The sequence below is a fragment of the Arachis ipaensis genome, chromosome B1 (assembly GCF_059453495.1).
Source record: "Arachis ipaensis isolate K30076 ecotype BB chromosome B1, ASM5945349v1, whole genome shotgun sequence".
Classification (NCBI taxonomy): Eukaryota; Viridiplantae; Streptophyta; class Magnoliopsida; order Fabales; family Fabaceae; genus Arachis; species Arachis ipaensis.
In genome coordinates this window covers 126,476,437-126,494,938 of record NC_142436.1, presented here as the reverse complement: position 1 = coordinate 126,494,938, position 18,502 = coordinate 126,476,437, and the positions used below count along the sequence as shown (strand labels likewise).

General features: G+C 40.2%; 1 non-coding gene and 1 pseudogene across 1 annotated transcript; both read right to left on the bottom strand.

Annotated features, from left to right (window-relative positions):
• Window positions 1-1,711: 1,711 nt before the first annotated feature.
• LOC148578285 (uncharacterized) lies at window positions 1,712-10,032 on the bottom strand (annotated as a pseudogene).
• Window positions 10,033-13,821: 3,789 nt separating this feature from the next.
• Window positions 13,822-13,925, bottom strand: LOC148578284 (small nucleolar RNA R71). The gene has a single exon (XR_015903253.1). It is a non-coding gene; the product is annotated as a small nucleolar RNA R71 (small nucleolar RNA).
• Window positions 13,926-18,502: the final 4,577 nt, after the last annotated feature.

Genomic DNA, 18,502 nt, shown 5'->3' with positions numbered 1-18,502 from the left:
GATCTAAATGCAACTACCTAGATGAATGATGCATCATGCAATTCTAAATTTTTTATTCACTTGTATATAAAGCTTGCATGTAGTTGAATTAATTCACATTCTCAAGGAGTCATATATATATATATATATATATATATATATAGCCAAATCTTAGATAATGATGAAGCACTTTTACAGTTGAGATGGGAGAGAAAAATATTTTATAAACTTGCAAGGCAATTAATAATTTAAACAGAGATATATGTTAATGAGCTATTGAACCCTCACTGGATTTTGTGTTTACTCTCTAATCACTTAGTGTTTATTGGGTTAATCACTCTATTCTTCTTTTTATTCTTACTTTCTATAACTTTGTTCTTCATCTAACCAATCAACAATTATAGAATATAGACATACCAAAAATCATGAGGTCTTTAGTTAAGGTTGTAATGGGGCCAAGGTAAAGGTAAGGGTATATGTATAAGGCTAAGTGAGCTAATAAGTGAATCCTTAATTAGTCTAAGATCTCACCTAACATACATACTTTCTAAAGCAAAGCTTCTTTACCTATTTTCTCATATTTTCCCACTTTTGATGTTACATGCTCATGTTTCAATGTTTATTATTTTTATCCCATGTGTATTGCTTTATTTCTCATTTGGGGAATTCTTTTGTGTCCCCTTTATTTAAATACTGAAAAAAATTTTTTAATGCACATGGTAATTCAATTAATTTGATTTTACATGAGCATGCTTCCCAAAACTCTTTATTTTGAATTATTTTATTCTTTTCAACTTTTCTACCTTTTATTTTTATCATCCATGTTCCCAATAGGTTTTCCCACATTTAAACCATACATACTTCCTATCTTAAGCTAACCAAGGATTCAACTTGGGATTTTTATTTTGTTTTTCTGCTTAAGGCTAGTAATGTGATTTATAGAAAAAAAAAGATTTAAAGGCTCAAGGGGGCTAACAAGGATGATGTGAAAGGTAGGTTATTTTGGGATAAGTGAGCTAAAATCTAATAATGGCCTCAATCACTCTCTTGGTATGTATTTCTATTCTATAATCGGACATATAGATTAAAACAAAATAAAGAACATCAGAATAAAAAAGAAGGGCGAAACACACATGAATAAAATATTATGGTTTGAATGTAACCATACAATTAAGCTCAAAACTCACAGGCTGTGTGTTCTCTAGCTCAAAAATCATTTATCACTTATGTATGTCATGCAGGTTTAGTTAAAAATTCCCATTATTCTCAATGTAAAACTTATATTGAATGGCTTTAAAGTTCTAGTGTTTCTCCTTGATGAAATGTTGTTAACTAACTAACATGTAATGCTATATATACAAGGTGTGTGGATTGTTTCTATTGTGTTCAAGTTCCTAGTTTACTTCCTTTTTATATTTTTCAATTTAAACTAAGCTATCTTATGCTAAAAAGGGTAAACTATACTAATTAATCCACAATTTCTATAACTTAATAAGTTAGAATTGCTACTAAAACTAAATGGCTAAAATATGAACTAAAGTGCAACATAGAATAAATACATAAAAATAGTAATATATATATAAGTACTGAGAAAATAAAAGTAAAAATAAAAAGAAAAATACAGAAAAGTAGCAAAATAAATAAAAAGAGTATGTAGTGGTTCACCAAAAAAAGAACGCCAGAGATGGCGACCTCCCCACACTTAAAATGTAGCATCGTCCCCGATGCTCACTCAAGCAGGGTGTGAAGGGGTGCCATCACTGGAAGGGTGGGTAGCTGGGGTCTCTGTGGTGGTGGTCTGAGGATCTGGCTGCTGCAGAGGAGGTGCTGACTGGATAGGGATCTCGGGGTCTACAACCTGAATCTGAGGCGGAGCCTCCTGATGTGGTGCTGCCTGCTGGGTGCCTGCCTGCTCTGCCTCGCTCTGTGGATGGGTCTCTGCCTCGTGATCATCCGCCTCCTCCTCAGATGCCTCGGATGGTGTGTCAGGCTCGGAGGGGATGTCGCCAAAGCGTATCATCAGCTTCAGGTGCTCATAGCGTCGCTTGTTGCGACGCTCCATCTGGTCAAGCTGTCGAAACAGGCGGTGCACTAGATGATAGATGGGCTCTGGGGCATGTGGAGGTGCAGTGGTGGTGGCAGGGGTAGCTGTGGAAGAAGAGGGGCCGGCAGATGGTGTGGCTGTGTCAGCAGTAACAGTGAGGAATGGAGGTCTGTAGCCCAAAGCCAGAAAGTTCCTGCTGTGCGGGATAATCTTCTTGCATTCTGCAGCAGGTGGCTTTTCATCAGCATCCTCCCAAGGCACGTTAGCTCGACGGCCTAGCTGTGTAACCAGGTAAGGAAAGGAAAGAGTGCCTCGGACATGGACCCTGGCCATATAGTACCGGATAAAGCGTGGCAGGTACAGGTCCTTACCCTCCATCACACACCAAAGGAGAGTAATCATAGCGACTGGTATCTCAATCTCGTGAGTACTCGGCATAATGAAGTTGCTAAGTATCTGATGCCATAGCCGAGCCTCATCATTCAAGTAAATCCGCTTGATTCCCTTTGGCATGGTAGTGTTTTGACCCATAATCCAAGGAACGGTCGGGTCAAGGGCTATCCGGGCCTTTACTGCATCCTAATCAAATCGCATGAAGCGCATATCTTCCTCGGCTTTCTGATAACCATCCAGCTGATCAGTTTTAGGAAGAAGCTTCAGAACTTCTTCAATGGCCTCTTCAGTGACCAGAATCTGCTTCCCTCTTAGGTTCACTACATCTAGGGAGGTTTTGAAGTAATTGCAGTAGAATTCCCTAACCCAAGATGCATTGACCTCAGTCAGGGGTCTTTCCAGGAAGTACCAACCTCTTTGTTTGATTTGCTCAAAGGTGTATTACTGGAGTTCTTCTGGAATCTTCGAAGTTCTCTCCAGGTATAGGTTCATGGAGGCTGCAAACACCGGATATCTCAGCTCACAGTATCGGTTTGCAAACTTTACTGGATCAGTGGCAGGGATAAGCTGGTCGGCCTTCTCCTGCGGGGTAAAGTTTTTCTCCCGCAAGGAGGCATCATGCATGAGATCTATGATAGACATAGAGGCTTCTCCTCTTTTCCGTTTGCCAATTGTTGCCTTTCCTTTCCCTTTTCTGTGGGAGTCCGACATCCTGAAAAATAGAATTCAAGGATATAATAAAAATAGGAAAACAAGGAGGCAATTAACAAAAGAAGCACATAGTGGCAAAGGAGCAGGAGAGTAATGAATATGAGCTAAGTAAATGTGCATTAAGGATTGAATAGGAGTTAAAAGTTCGAAAAGAAGAAATCACAATCCAAAATGTAATTGAATTCATGTTAAATAGAAAAATTAACATCATGCCATGGTTAGTATGTTAAAAGAAAGTGAAAAACAGAAGAGATGTTTTGAAAGGTTAGTTTGGTTAAAATTGAAAAAGAGTTTAGTAAGTTAACATTAGTGAGTTAGTAAAAAGTGGTTAAAGTAAGTGGCATAATGAAAATAATCCAAGTAACAAGTATTCATAGTTAGAAGCTAGAAGTAACTCATATCCAAACAAGGAAAACAGGGTGATGATGATTCAAATAGATATAGAGAAAGCAAAAATTGGAATCAAACATCAAAATGCAGTTTAGGAACCAGAAAATCAAAAAGGATAAGAAAGCATGCCCTGGCAGTCATGAATTGGTTTGGTTAAAGTAGAGGAAAGCAAAGTTCAAAATGCCAAAACCAAAACATGACTGAAAACATTTTACAGAAATTTGGGCAGCATCCCGGCTAAAATTGGATTGTCCCGGAAAATAAATAGCAATCAAATAGTTCATATGAATCAAAATTGAAGCTGCAATTACATATAATGAATATAAACATGAAAATTCAGTATACAAAGCAGCAAGAAACAAGGAAGTACAGCATATGAACATTACAATCATCACAGCAATAGCAGAATAAAACAAGAAACACAAACAATGCAATTAAACAGACCTAAATCCACTAACCACATCCTAGGCTACCTAACAACCTAAAATCCACTACAACATGCATATCTAACTAGCCGAAAGATGAACATAAACAGAAAAATATGAATTAACTACGAAGGATAGAAGGGTGGTGTTCGTTGGAACCTGGTAGGCGTGAGAGAGAGAGTGGGGCAGAGAGGTGGCTGGGGATGACGGCGGCGGCGTCCGGCGCGGTGGAAGAGGGTGGCGCGGCGGCGGTGGTTGCTGTACGGAGGAAGGGATGGAAAGGGGGTGTAATGGGGGTAGGGGGTAATAGGGGAAGGAAGGGGGGCTTGTGGGTGGCGCTGGGCAGTGACGGCGGCGGCAGTGGGTGGCGGCGGCGTCTAGCGGTGATGGGGGCTGGGTGGTGGTTGGGGGTTGGAGAAGAAGAGAGGAAGTGGAGGGGTTTGGGGAGGGGGGCGCGACTGATAGGGTTCGCGTGACTGGGGGGTTATAAATTTGAATCCACGCGATCACGTAGGGCACGCGGTCGCGTGGTTGGGGCAAAAAGGTGGTTGACGCGATCGCGTGGGGCACGCGATCGCATGGAATGGGAAAAGAGTGATTGACGCGATCGCCTGGGGCATGCAATCGCGTCGCTGGAAATTGTGCTAAATGCACGAATTCAGCGTCGTTTCAGCACAACTCTCTGCCTCCTTTTGGGGTGTTGTGCAATCCTATGCGACGCGATCGCGTCGCTCACGCGGTCGCGTGGGATTGGTATTGTGCAAGTGACGTGATTGCGTGAGTGACGCGATCGCATGGGTCAATTGTGCGAAACGCACAATGACCACACGATTCCAGCCTAACTTTCTGGACGTTGGATCTTTACGCTGATCTCCAGGTCACGCGGTCGCGTGGGAAGTGTTTTCCGTAATTTGACGCGATCGCATGGGTGATGCGGTCGCGTCGTGCACCCTTTTTTTTATGCAGTATGCAGAATGCAAATATGAATGTGATGCAAAACTCCAGGTTCAATATAATAAAATAAAACTTGAAAACAAATAAAGCTAAATAAAAATTGAAAAAGGGACGATCATACCATGGTGGGTTGTCTCCCACCTAGCACTTTTAGTTAAAGTCCTTAAGTTGGACATTGGATGAGCTTCCTGTTATGGCGGCTTATGCTTAAATTTATCCAGAAATCTCCACCAATGCTTGGAATGCCAATAGCCTCCGGGGTCCCAAACTAGGCATGTGAAGCTTCTGAGCAGCTTCAAACAGATTGTCAGGCTCCCGGGGTGATGAATGTCAGCACAGATTCCAGGATCCCAAACTTTTCTTTTAAATCCGCCTTCGTCTTGATCTATACTTTTCCATCCGGGCGGTTTAGAGATTAGATTCTCACCAGGATAACCAAACATTTTCCGAGATCCATCCGATTGATCATGATGCCAATCCGTGTACTTTAAGTTGAAGCGTGGAACCTTATTGAACCTTGTGCACCAGCTCTGAGTACGAGCCATTTCCCGCTTACTCTTAAAGCCGCAGAGAGCTCTAAGCTGGCCATCTGTTTCAAGTAAACCATATTCAAGTGGAAAAATAAAGCTAAAGGTCAAACTTGTATTGGGTGGTAATGGCCTTGGGATAGGTGGTTCCAGTGGTTCTGTGAGTTCTACTCCCTTGTGTTCTTCTGTGAAATTCTCCACTTCTTTGCAAGATTTTTCAAACATATCCATGTCCTGATCAAAGCCATCTATGTCTTCCTCATCACTTAAGTCATAGACTGGAGGTTGAGAGAAATCTACCTCCGTATCATCTTTGTATTCACTTGGGAAAGATTCTTCGATCTCAGAGAATTCACTTACAGATGCAAGCTCATTACTAGGAGAACTTGACTTGTGACTATCATCATCAAGAAAATCTGCTTCTTGGGTTATTCTGTCTGGTTCTTCATGAAAGACTTGCTCTGGGGATTGCGCACAATCCTCCTTAGCATCAATTGTAACATCCTGGACAGAATGCTCCACAACTTTGGATTCCCATGGAGGTTTAGCGTCTCCTAAGTCTTCAACCAACTCTTCTTCTTCAATAATGACAGCTTCCTCTACTTGTTCTAGTACGAAACCATGCTCTGTCTTGTCTACTGGAGTTTCTAGTATCTCCTTCATGCTACGCTCTTCGTTAGATTGTCCACATGGGGCTGTGGGATGTCCTTGAATGTTCGAACGTCTAGAAGATAATTGACTTACTGCTTGCTCCAGTTGATGAAGGGTTGTTTGAAGTCGACTTACTATTTCCTTGAGGCGAACCTCTGATTCTCGGGGTGATAGATTTGGATATGGCACAGGGAAAAGTGGTGGTGTTTGGGAGTGATTGGATTAGAACTGGGGTAAATGAGGATCATACGGTGGTGAATGGTGAAAAGGAGCTTGTGAGTGTGGTGGTTCGGAGTTATGATGAGATGATGGTCTATAAGTACAGGGTGGGGCTTGTTGGTAATTACAAGGTTGTCCACCATGTCTATTTGTTTGGTATGCATTGTAGAATGGTCTTTGTCCATGATATCTTGGAGGGTGTTGTTGCCTAAAGGGTTGATCGGATCCTCTTGGCTCCATCCATCTTTGATCGCTCTGACCTTGATGCATGTTCCTGTTATAACTTCCATTCCTTTCAATAATATTAGAACCAAACTCAAAGCAAACGGGGTGAGAATTCATAGTAGCTAAAAGAAATAAAGAGGGGAAAATAAAAACAAATAAACAAGTAAAAGAAAAATATTTACAATAACCAATAATAAGGCACACAATTGCAGTTTCCCAGCAACGACGCCATTTTGAAAGAGCAGGAAGGATTGATGGTTTAGAGGTTATAGTAAACTCTCGTTGCAAGTATAGTTACTAAACCAAGCAATCAACCTTTCTTACAAACGTTTTGGTTGTCACAAGTAACAAACCCCTAAATAAATTGATAACCGAAGTATTCAAACCTTGGGTCGTCTTCTCAAGGAACTGCGGGGAAGTATGTTCTTATTATTGGTTATGGAGATTGTAAATTGGGGTTTTGAGAATGAGGAGGGAATGATTTAATTAGCAAATAAAGTAAATGAAGAACAAGCAGTTTAAATGGCAAGTAAAATAAATAAATGACTGTAAATAAACTTTTGGCAAGGTATGAAAAATTAGAGGTCCTATCCTAGCTATCCTTATCAATGATGATGAGAATTGAATCTTAATTCCACTTTGTTAACCTTTACCAAGATAAAGGAAGGTCAAGGGATTAATTGGTTTGATCTTCGAATCCTATTTATTTCCTAAGGAAAGATTGGGATTATTGAAGTTTATTTAATTAACAAGATAACAATTATCATTCATGTTTGAGTTTGATAACTCCTGAGTTACTGATTTCTTAACCAAGACCAAAAGGAGAGAAATAAATCTACTGGAATAAAAATGCCTTCAGATGGGAATAACAATAATGTAAATAAGAGAAAGCAATATTAAACTGAAATACCTCAAATAACATTAATTCAAAGATGTAATCTGTAACATGGAAGAATTCATAAATTAAATTGCAAAAGTAAATAAAAAAGAATAATGAACCTGATAAAGATATAATCCTGAAAGCGAATAAAATCCTAATTCTAAATCCTAATCCTAAAGAGAGAAGAGAGAGGAGAGAACCTCTCTCTAAACTAAATCTAAATCATGAAAACTAAACTAAAGTCGTCTCCTCCTGTGAATGGATGCATTCCCCCACTTCATAACCTCTGGTCTATGCCTTCTGGACTTGGATTTGGGCAAAAAAGGGCTTCAGAATTTGCTGGGAGCGTTTTCTGCAATTTCTGGTGCGTGGCCTCTGTCACGCGTCCGCGTGGGTCACGCGGTCGCGTCATTCGGATTTTTCCTTGTCACGCGGTCGCGTCAGTCATGCGGCCGCGTCATATGTGTTCTGCTCAAGACGCACGGTCGCGTCAGTCATGCGGCCGCGTCGCTGCTTCTTCGCGCTTTGCATGCGTCCGCGTCGCCCATGCGATCGTGTGGATGCCAGTTTCTTCACAAACTCCGTTTTATGCTTTCCTTCCATTTTTGTATGTTTCCTTTCCATCCTTTAAGTCATTCTTGCCTTAGAAGATCTGAAACTACTCAACACACTAATCACGGCATCGAATGGAAATAAAGGTAATTAAAATAATTAATTTTAAAGCATAGGATACATGTTTTTCACATACATCACATAATAAGGAAGGAAAAGTAAAACCATGCAAATAATATGAATAGGTGGGTGAAGGATTGAATAAATCACTCAGATTAAGCACAAAATATATCATAAAATATGGGTTTATCACGCATGTCACGCGAACGCATCAGTCACGCGTACGTGTCAGGTACACGCACGCGTCACCGTGAAATCTTGCTTCTCACGCGTATGCGTCAGGGGTTCGCACGCATCGCCATGAAATCTCCAAATCACGCACACGCGTGAGCCATGCGTGCACGTCACTCCTCGCTAGTTGTCTCCTTAGTTTCTTGTGTTCCTTCTATTTTTGCAAGCTTCCTTTCCATCCTCTAAGCCATTCCTGCCCTATAAAGCCTGAAAACACTTAACACACAGATCACGGCATCGAATGGTATATAGAGGAGTTAAAAATACACAATTTAAAGGCTTGGAAAGCAAGTTTTCAATCATAGAACAGAATTAGGAAGGATTTGTAAAATCATACAATTTATATGAATAAGTATGCAAATACTTGATAGAAACCACTCCATTTAGCACAAGATAAACCATAAAATAGTGGTTTATCACTTTCCATTGTTTTTTATTACCAGAAAGATGTTTAATACCCATTCAACGTAACGAGCAGTTTGAATGAATTTTGCTTTGCTCAATCTTTCAATCTCTTCTTTAATTTTTATATTGATCTCAGGAGCAAAGCATCGAGGTGCTTGCTTTATTGGCCTAGCAAATGGTTTCAAGGCTAACTAATATTCTACAAGAAAACGATCGAGACCAGGCATCTCATGATAATTCCAAGCAAAATAATCTTTGTATTCGATTAAAAGATTCAATAACTTCGTTCGAAACTGCTCATCAAGATTCTTACAAATATAAGTGAGTCGAACATCATTATCGGTCCCCAGATTAATGTCTTCAAGAGGATCTTATGACTCAAAACCTTTTGCAACATCTTCACCATCAACTTAATATTTTTTGAAACTTAGAGGATCCAAATCATAAATGCAATCCAAATATAAATTGATGGGCTCATTTGAAATAAGACAAACTTTATTATCAGACAGATCGACTATCGAATCATTTTCAGTACAATGAGCTTTGCCTACATCAATAGAAGCCTGACTAATAACATTACTACTAGAAATGGGAAAACAAGAAGAAATTAAACCATGCCTAAATTCGATTTGAGGAATCAAATCTGTTCTACTAACTAAAATATCTAAATTAAAATTCCTACGTGTTTCAACTTTATCAGTTGAATCACCTTTATTTTTTACAGAATGGAAACTACTTATGTAATTATTTAAAGTTACCAAGTAATTCAAAACATCCTGTTCCACAGCCATGAAGACATGTCTTCGAACCACCACTTTCACAAACCACTACTCCCAACCAGTGGGAAGGGCATCAAGCTATTGGTGATGAAGCTTCACGTTTAACCTTTCTAACGTCAAGAAGCAACCTTCGCAGTTGAAGGAGTTGAACACCCTGTCGATATTTAAAGGCTTTAACTTATCATTATATATTTTGAAATCGACATGTAGTTGTTCAACATACAAACTTGAATCTGCCTTGATCACTTCAGGTTTTCCTTCATCCGTCCACAAAGGGACACTTTGATGCACAGTTGAAGGTACAAGCCCAACACCGTGGATCCAGTTACGTCCCAGTAACGTATTGTAATTGGCCTTCGAAGATACTACCACAAAGAGTCACCAACCCTTTTGCAGGAGTAGATGTTCGACTGTAATCTGTCACAGAAATATTGGTAGGAATCAAATCATCAGGATATTTCCCTACTATTATTAGCATTCTCTCTGGCAATAGACTAATTGCTGTTCCCCCATCGATTAGCACCTTGTTTATGCTAATCTCACTCATATAAGCCGTAATATACAGTGGACGAAGATGGGATTTTTATTTCTCAGTAGGCTTCTGGAAGTAACCCAACTCATCCTCAGTTTGTATGAATGAGAAAATCTCCTCATCTTTCACATCATAATCCTCATACGGATTTCCTTCATACTCCCCTAAGTACTCAGTTGGAATAATCGAAATGGTACTTACCATCTCATCGTCACCCTCTTCGAAACACTCCTCGTCTAGATCAACATCTTTTTCTTTACCATCCTCTGGGGTTACCATCACAGCTTTACCCTTGTCGAACTTAACAGGAGATGGAATCTCCTTTGGGACCATTTCCCCATCGACCGGGAATACCACGCGGGAATGAACAGAAGGAGTTGCCTCATTGGCTCTATCACTTAAAGTGCCCTTTGTACCTGACATCCACCCCTTCCTCTTTGGTTTCCTCTGGCTCGACCCCGAGAATAAGGGTAACGGCGATGATAGAAATCTCGATGACCCCTTTGTGGGTTACCCTTGTATTATGCATCTCTGTTATGAAACTCCTGACAATTTCGTATCCATTGCACACCCAGAGACTGCGAACGGCTCAATGGGGCAGAGAAATTTCTATGAGGGACACCAGAACTCTGACCTTCTAACCTTCGAGATGGTTGCCTTGTCGAACCTGTTCTTCTTTGTGAGCTAACTCTTTCTTCATTCTTTCTTTCTCAAAGACAGCTGCAGCTTCAACATCGAAGACAGCATTACATCGAGGGCATAAGGTTAAAGTTAGCAGTATCAAAGTCATAGGAGAAACCAATGATGCCAAGGCATCTTAGGCTAGTTTCACTAGCATTTTTCTGTTAGTTTTAGTTGTTTTATGCATTTTCTTGAGCTTAAAGTAACCAAGAATGGTTAAATGAATAACAAAGCAATGAACCATCCAAACAGTATGATTTTGATGCAAATTCCATGAGTTTTTAGTTATATTACTTGAATGCTATGAATGGAAGATTTCTCATGAAATTTTGCAAGACTTTGATGCAGTTGTTTGGATGATTTCAGGGAAGAAGAGGCTAGGCAAGGAAGCAACAAAATCAATAAAGGAAGCCTGAATATCACATGTGGAGTTTAAGTTCCAGTTTAAGCTTAAACTGGAACTCAAACTACCAAGCCATATAATGCTGGGAACTATCAGTGGCGTTTAAGCTCCAGTTTAAGCCTAAACTAGAGCTTAAATGCCAAAATCATGAAAGCTGAGGAAAAGCTGAAAGTGGCGTTTAACCTCCAGTTTAACCTTAAACTGGAAGTTAAACGCCAGAAATGAGAAATGCACCAGGGAGCCATTTCCACGTTTAAGCTCCAGTTTAAGCTTAAACTGGAGCTTAAACGTGTTCGACCATTCTCCTCCAGGGTTGTTTTCTTCATTTCCACGTTTAAGCTTCAGTTTAACCTTAAACTGAAGCTTAAACGTGTTCGACAATCCACACTCCAGACTTGCCTTCTTCCATTTCCACGTTTAAGCTTCAGTTTAACCTTAAACTGAAGCTTAAACGTGTTCGACAACTCCACACTCCAGACTTGCCTTCTTCCATTTCCACGTTTAAGCTTCAGTTTAACCTTAAACTGAAGCTTAAAACGTGCTTGAATTATACCACCTCCAGGAGTGTCCAACGTTTAAGTTGCAGTTTAAGCTTAAACTGCAACTTAAACGCCACTAATTGAAAAGGTTTCTGGGCCAAAGATATTGCAGTTTAAGTTAGCATTTGAGCACAAACATTAACTTAAACGTACTCTGGTATGAAACCCAATTGAATATCATGGTTTATGGGATTGGGCCTGAAGAATTGATGAGTCTGGAATTTCAAATTGTTGAGTCATGTGTCATTACTTGATTATCACTAAGTTGGCTCAATGAATGTTACAGAATTGGATCAGCAGCCTCATCAGGATTATGGATCATAAACCCAAAGCAAAAGGAAATCAGGGAAAGGCCTCAAAGCCCAAGAAACACAACAGAAGCTCAATTTAGAAAGTGTATAAATAGGATAGAATTTAAGTTGGTTGACACTCGGGGGGAATTTTGGGGGATCACTTTTTCTAGTTTTCATACTTTTTGTAATTGAATTCAGAGCTATGACTCACTAAACCCCCTTTCATTGGGTTAGGGAGCTCTATTGTAATTCAATGAATCAATAATAGTTTTTATCTTCTTCTTCAATCTTTTCTCTTGAATTTTTGTTAGAAAGCTTCTCGATCTAATTCCATTGGTTAGTTGTCTTGGGAAAGAAACTATCCATAATTGGAATCCTTCGGAACCTTGGGAAAGGAATGGAGGATTCATGCTAGAGAAGCTTTCTCACAGTGAATTGGATTGGGGTTTGGATGGATATTGTGACATGTAATCCTACCAAATTGTGGTTCATGAAACTGTGTGGTATAATCAGTGATCGAACATCATCTCTTCTTATGAACATTTAAACCAAGGGATTGGGAATTTGTTTGTTTTTAGAGAGAATTGGTGAGCCAAGGGATTGGGATCCAATCATATAAGATTGCCAAGCAAAATTCAATGAATGCATTGGTTGAGGAAGGGATAAAAAAAAATGTTTGATTCGGAGATCTCAATATCTCCTGAAACCCAATGAATTCCCCATTTCTGATCTATCACTTCTCTTTACATTCTGCAATTAAATTCATGCAATCACCCCGATCCCTTTTTAATTTCAGCAATTTAGCTTCTCGCTCTTTAATTCATGCAATTTTACATTCCGCAATTCTCATCTAAATCTTGATTCCGCTCAACTAGAACACACTTCTAATCCGAATTGCTCACTCAACCAATCCTTGTAGGATTCGACCTCATTCTATTGTGAGTTTTTACTTGACGATAACCGGTGCACTTGCCGGAAGGAATTTTTGCCGATCGTGCAATTTCTTAAAATCGTAGCATCAAGTTTATGGCGCCGTTGCCGGGGATTGGTTTTCGATTGACAATTCTCAAATTGGAAGTTAACTAGATTGAGCATTTTTCTTGCTTTGTTAATTCAGTTCAAGTTACTTGTTGAATTTTAATTTCTGCACTCTGTTACATGCTTTCTTTCTTTATGCCTTTAAATTCAAGCAACTAACTCACTGACTCACTAACTATTTGAATTAATTCCTCAACTGCTCTAACCATACTCTTCCATTAACCAAGAGTATTTCACTTGTTTGTTGCCTGTGCTGTGTTTTTGTATGACAGGTAGGAGAGGAGAGACATCAACTCCTCATTATACCGAACCAGAGAGGACCCTTCATAAACTTAGAAGGGAAGCAAGAGGGAAGAGAGTACTGGGAGAAGAAGAATCTGAAGGAGAATCTGAGGACAATTTTGAGGAAGCTCTAGATCTCAACATGGATAGAGAAGTTCACAACCATGAGAGAGCTGATGGAAACAATGCCATTCCCGAGAGGAGGGTTCTTGGTTCATACATAAACCCAACCTCTGGGAATTGTGGTAGCAGCATTCAGAAACCACCCATTCAGGCCAACAATTTTGAACTCAAACCACAGCTAATATCACTTGTGGAGGATCATTGTTCATTTGGTGGGAGTGCTAATGAAGATCCAAACCAACATCTCACAAAATTCCTGAGAATTTGTGACACTGTGAAGTCCAATGGAGTCCAGGAAGATACCTATAAACTGCTCTTGTTCCCATTTTCACTTAGGGACAAGGCAGCTAAGTGGCTGGAATCATTCCCAAGGGGGAGCCTAACAACCTGGGATGAGGTGGAAAGCAAGTTTCTGGCACGTTTCTACCCCCCATAAAAGGTCAATAGGCTTCGATCTGAGGTTCAGACTTTTAGACAACAAGATGGTGAAACTCTCTACGAGGCATGGGAGAGGTTCAAGGATTTGACAAGGAAATGCCCACCAGACATGTTCCATGACTGGGTGCAATTGCATATTTTCTATGATGGACTTTCTTATGAATCAAGGAAGGCTGTAGACCATTCATCAGGAGGTTCATTGAACAGGAAAAAGACTGTGGAAGAAGCCATTGAAGTGATTGAGACAGTGGCTGAGAATGAGTACTACTATGCTTCAGAGAGACACAACACTAAGGGAGTCATGGAGCTGAACCATGTTGATACAATTTTAGCCCAAAACAAGGTGTTTGCCAAGCAACTAGCAGAGCTCACCAGGAAATTAGAAACAAAGCAAGTGGCTGCAATACACACACAAGATCAAGAGGAAGTAAGCACTGAAGGAGGTGATTGGGAAGAGGCCAATTATGTAGGAAATCAACAAAGGCAACCATATGATCCACATTCCAACACTTACAACCCAGGCTGGAAAAACCACCCAAACTTTGGGTGGGGAAACCAGCAAAACCAACATAACAAGTCCACATACCAAAACTCCAACCAAAGATCATACCAAGCCACACAAAACACTTACTCCCAACCATCATATCATGGCCAAAATAATCAACCTACCCAACCTAATCCGAACCAACAATTTCAAGATCAATTAAACAGGATAGAAGGAATGCTGGCAAACATGGGTCAGGATATAAGTGAGTTGAAAAGCTTTAGGGATGATGTGAGATCTACCTTAAGGAACCATGGTGAAAAACTCAAGAGGATGGAGTCTCAAGTAGGAGAGCTATCTCAACAGGCCCCCAAGTCAACTGCAGTGTTCCCTAGTGACACAGAAAAGAATCCTAAAGGGGAACAAAAGGGAGTGAGATGGGAAGAATGCAAGGCCATCACCATATTGAAGGAAGTCTCAGAAGAAAAAGGAATCAGACCCTCAGAACAGGAGCCAGAAATCTTGAAGGAAGGTGTGGAAGAAGCTAAGCAGGAAAGTGAAACTGAGCAAGCCAAGGAACTGCAAAAAGGCATGCTGGAAACATACCAACCAAAAGCACCATTTCCTCAGAGGTTAGGAGGAGGTGAAAAAGGGAAAACCTATTCAAGGTTTTTAGAGACATTTAAGTCTCTCCATATCAATATTCCCTTTCTTGAGATTCTCCAGCAGATGCCTACACATATCAAGTATTTAAAGGAATTGCTGAGCAAGAAAAGAGTTTTGAAGGGAGGACAAACTGTAATAATGAACAAAGAATGCAGTGCCCTCATCAAGAAGGACATAGTCTCTAAGAAAACAGACCCAGGAAGTTTTCATATCCCCTGCATCATAGGGGAAACAAAAATTTACAGAGGATTCTGTGATCTAGGAGCTAGCATAAATGTGATGCCTCTGACTCTTATGAAGAGGCTACAACTGAATGAGGTGAGATCCACTGATGTAATCATACAACTGGCTGACAAAACTCAGAAGCAAGCTGAAGGGGTAGTTGAGAATGTGCTGGTGAAAGTGGGAAATTATTTCTTCCCCACAGACTTTGTCATTTTGGACATGGAGGAAAGCTACCTACACCCTATCATTCTGGGAAGGCCATTTCTAGCCACTGCTAGAGCGCTCATAGATGTAGAACAAAGAGAGCTAATCTTGAGAATACATGATGAACAGCTCATTTTCAATGTTTTCAAACCTGCATCTGAGCCTGAACCAGAACCTGAAAAGCCTAAGGATGATAGTAGCCATCTGTGTTTGGAGGAAAGCAATCCAGCAGCTGAAACTCTGAAACAGTCCTTGGAAGGCAAACAAGAATTGCAAGAGTTAAAGCCACAAGAATCAATAGAAACAGATCAGAAGGATCCTCCTGGCATAAGGGTCAATGAAGAAATCCTCAAGAGAAAGGGAAGAATTGTAAAGAAATTGCCAAGAGGGTGGAGAAACAAGAAAATTCCCACTGAAGGTTTCTCTCCGGGAGATAAAGTGATATCAAGTCATTATTTGCTAATCCCACCTGGCCTCAAAACCATTCCTTCCCAGCTCCCTCAAGTGTTCACAATCAGGAAAGTTCTTTCTATGGAACATTTGGAAATCATGAAGGAATCAAATGGGGACGTTTTCATAGTGAGAGGAGAGGACATCAAGCACTAGAATCCATCCTAACAAGGGGCAACCGTCAAGCTAGTGACGTTAAAGAAGCGCTTCATGGGAGGCAACCCATGTTTTAGTATCCTTACTCTTTATTGTTTTGCTTTGCATCTAATAAAGCATGGTTTCTTATGCATGAACTTGAATCCTCAGGACAACTGTTGAAAGAGTGCACTAAACATTGCATGTAAAATACAATTGGTCTCTAAGTTTGGTGTGCCTGAAGGCACCCCAAATTTTATTCAAATTGTATTCAATCTTTCATTCAAAGTGCACAACCAAACATTAAGTTTGGTGTTCCTCTTTGAACACAGTTAATGAAAAGCAAGAAGTTCCTCTGGATTTAGAAATTCATGACAAGTATACCATTTGCATGTTTTAATACTTTGATTTCAATTACTTTAGGTAGTAAAATTGTTTAGGATCAAAGAGCCAAAGTGACTATGATTTATTAGAATTATGCACATTCATTAAGGACAACCAACATGGATTTCATGTCATCAGGAGACATTACCAAACACTAAGTTTGGTGTCCAGTAATAAGTGTGCATAAATACAAGAGTCACGGCTATAAGCTCAGGAAGTCAATCATTGATTTACAATTCAAAAAGAAGGAAAAACATGTACAAATACTATTCATTATTCACATGGACCGAAAAAAATGATATCAAAGTTGTTTGTTTGTGCAGGTACAAAAGGAAGGATAAGAATGGATGAAAAAGACAAAGGGGGAGGTACGGGTTTGGTCAAAAAGGGAGTTCACAAGTCTTTGAAACTAACACATGGGAAAAGGAAATTCTGCATGAAAAGATAGCTACATGTACAATTTAATGCAACCAGAATACTTCCAAGAAAGTGAAAAGCAATTCGTCTTTCTCCCTAATTCATATATTTACCATCAAGCCATCCTTCACAAATCACCCTAGCCGTCCATTTTTCACTTGCATGCACTATAAAGAACCACTTGGGGAACGAGTTCCACACCACCAAATCTCCTTCTTGCACATATTCTTTCATCATAGCATAACTACCTCTTGCCGAAAACAACCTCACCACACTTCTAACAACATTTTCTTACTTCACCTGGTCAACCTCAGCTTGTCACTTGCCAAAACTAAAGAACCAATGGCAGCCTCATCTAGCCACAAAAGAAGAAAAGACAAGCAGCCAATGGAGGAGCCAATGGAGGAGGAAAGGGAATTTGATGCATGGAAATACAAATCAGTTTTCCATGAGATTCAGGCCGAATGGATGAGACCTAAAAGGATACTAGCTGAGATTCCCTTTGACCTTGGAAAGGAGGAGTTCCCAAGTGTTTGGGAGAAGATCAAAAAGAGGAAGTGGGAGCTCCTGACTAAGCCAATCACTAGAATCAATATCAACCTAGTGAAGGAGTTTTATGCAAATGCAGTAAGGGAGGATCCAACCGAGGAACCCACATACAAAAGCTATGTGAGAGGGGTGGAAGTTGACTTCAGCCCCAAGGCAATCATGAAAACTCTTGGCCTGAAAAACATACGTTTCAGCCAAGCAAGTTATGAGGATAGGATGATAGGAGAACCTGACTATCAGACTATTGCTGAAGACCTTTGTGCCATCAGAGCTGAATGGGTGAGAGGAACAAAAGGGGCTCCAAGAATCTTGAGAAGGGGAGACCTAACACCTGAAGCTAAAGGGTGGTATGCAATAGTTAGGAGATCCATCCTACCCACTGCAAACTCTTCAGAAATAATCCCTAAAAGAGCCATCTTGCTACATTGCATTATGATGGGAGGAGAGATTAAAGTTCATAAACTCATTGCTGAACAGATACAAGAGTTTAGTGAGAAAAGTGACCCTGACTCCTGGCTCCACTTCCCTAGCACCATCATCAGACTATGCATCGAGGCCCAAGTACCACTTGAAGATGCAAGACCTAATTGGCTACATCCTGGAATGGCCATGACTGCTCACAGAATGACTCTTGGCCCAATTGCTCTAAGACATACAAAAAGAAGAAATGAAGCAGAGCAAGAAAGAGAAGAAGAGCAAGAAGAGCAAGGAAATCCAGAAAGAAGGCAACAAGTTCCCAGAGACCCCATGGATATGAGCAGAATGCAGGAAATCATAGAAGGAATGTCTCAACAATACATGAGGTCTCAAGAGAAGCAAGAGGACTTTCACCTAAAAATGATGGACATGCAAAGGAACTTTGAATCAAGATTCCTAGATCTGCAAAGGGAACAGAATTTACAATTACAGGAATCCCTCAGCCACATAGGCCAACACCAAGATGACAATATCTTGGCAATCAAGGAAGCCACCACTTTGCAGAATGCAAGATATGCAGTTCAAGCTGATTACAACATCAGTTCTCAAATCAAGCTTAACTACATAGGGGAACATCTACACAAGATGGACCCAGCATTCCCAACTTTTGATGAGTATTTCAAGGGGAGGAAAGAAGGAGAAATGAAAAAGGCAGTGATCCTTGAAGAAAGAGTGGAAGAAACAATGAAAAAAGCTG